Raw genomic sequence first — 2,151 nt, forward strand, 5'->3', positions numbered from 1 at the left:
CGATTTCCCCCCCTTCGTTGGCGTTCACCATAGCACATACCCTCCCCAATGTCTATCACCCAGCTACCCCATCCCTCCCACCCCCCCACCACTCCAGCAACCCTCAGTTTGTTTCCTGAGATTAAGAATTCCTCATATCAGTGAGATCATGACACTTGTCTTTCTCTGATTGACTTATTTCACTTAGCATAATACCCTCTAGTTCCACCCACATCGTTGCAAATGACAAGATTTTGTGGGGTTTTTTGATGGCTGCATAATATTCCATTGTGTGTGTGTGTGTGTGTGTGTATATATATATACCAAATCTTCTTTATCCATTCATCTGTTGATGGACATCTTGGCTCTTTCCATAGTTTGGCTATTGTGGACAACTATAAACATTGGGGTGCACATACCCCTTCGGATCCCTACATTTGTATCTTTGGGGTAAATACCCAGTAGTGCAATTGCTGGGTTGTAGGGTAGCTCTATTTTCAACTTTTTGAGGAACCTCCATACTGTTTTCCAGTGTGGACTTCTTTTAAATTAAAATCCTCTGAATCCTTGCCCCTTGGAAAGTGAGAACAAAGGTCAAGAGAAATCAATAGTCCAAAGGCACTTAACACCCTTGTCCGTTGACCCACATCAGTGAGTTGAATGTCTGCTTTCTCATAGTCAAGTCTTAGAGCCTCCGTTTCTCTTCAATAGTATTGTTTGTGTTTTCCTGACTGGCAAAGCCCTAGTATCTCTAGCCCAGATAGGCTATCCTTAGGGCTACATGGCTTTGGACATTAGCACTGAAATCAAATGCACTTAGTTTTTGCAGCTCCTGAAGAATTTTCTCTAACGTTTGAGTTCTTGTTATTGTTGGCTCTTTCCTATTTAAGTCATTGCATCTCCTTCTCTAGTTCTTGTACTCTTTTTTAGAAGTTCCTCAGTTTAGTATCTCACTATGTCATTTTCAGCAATGATAGGACAACCCCAGAAATAAAGGAATCATACAGGTCCATCCTACCTGTTGATCAGAGCCACACCTGTAGCTCCTTTACCTGAGGTTTTTTTTTTTTTATTCTGTTGAATGTCAAGAGTTCTTTATATATTTTAGACACAAGTCCTTCATCAGATATGCGATTTACATTTTTCCCAGTCTGTAGCTTGCCTTTCATCATCCTTATAGGATCATTCAGAGAGCAGAAGTTTTTAATTTTGATGAGGACCATTTTATGGATCATGCTTTTGGTGTCAGGTCTAAGAACTTTTTACCTGGCCTTCAGTGAACATCTCCTCTAAAATATTGTAATTTTACATTTCGACCTGTGATCCATTTTAAATTCATTTTTGTATAAGGTATGTAATTTAGGTCAAGGTTTAGTTGTTTTACTATGGAGGTCTAATTACTCCAGGACCATTTGTTAAAATGGCCAATAGTTATTCTTCCTCCACTGAAATGCTTTTGTACCTTAATCAAAAATAGTTGGGCGTATTGGTTTGGGTCTATTTCTGGGTTCTTTATTCTGTTGCATTGATCTGTGTCCATCTCTCAACAAACACTATACTGTATTCATTCTGGTGGCTACATAGTAAGCCTTAATACCAAATTCTTTCCATTTTATTTTTGCACTCTGTGGTTATCAGGCAATAGTGGCTTCATAAAATGAGATATAAAATGCCCCATCCTCTTGGATTTTTTGGTAGAGATTATAAATTGGCTCTTCAAATGTTTGGTAGAATTTTCCAGTAAAATCACATGGGCCTGGATACTTTTTCTTCGGGACTTTCTTAAACTAAAATTCAATCTCTTTACAAGATTAATTATATTGCCTATATAACTTTGTGGGGGGGGTTGTGGTAATTTGTGGTTTTTCAAGGAATTGATCCATTTCTTCTAAGTTTTCAAATTTGTGAGCAGTTATTAACAGTATTCCCTTGTTATTTAATAACTGTAGGATTTGTAGTGATATTGGTCCTGGTCTTCTCTGATTTTATCTTTGCCAATCTTGCATATAGTCTATCTTGGTATATGTTCTGTAGGCACATGAAACAAATGTATATTGTGCCATTGAGTGGAATGTTCTATGTTTACATAAATAATATTCTCTTGGTCACTGTTTTTGTTCGGTTATTCTATTCTTGTTGATTTTTGTCTAGTAGTTCTATCAGTTACTGAGT

Source organism: Eumetopias jubatus, unplaced genomic scaffold (assembly GCF_037043125.1).
Source record: "Eumetopias jubatus isolate StellerSeaLion01/CBP00866 unplaced genomic scaffold, mEumJub1_p1.0 scaffold_11, whole genome shotgun sequence".
NCBI lineage: Eukaryota > Metazoa > Chordata > Mammalia > Carnivora > Otariidae > Eumetopias > Eumetopias jubatus.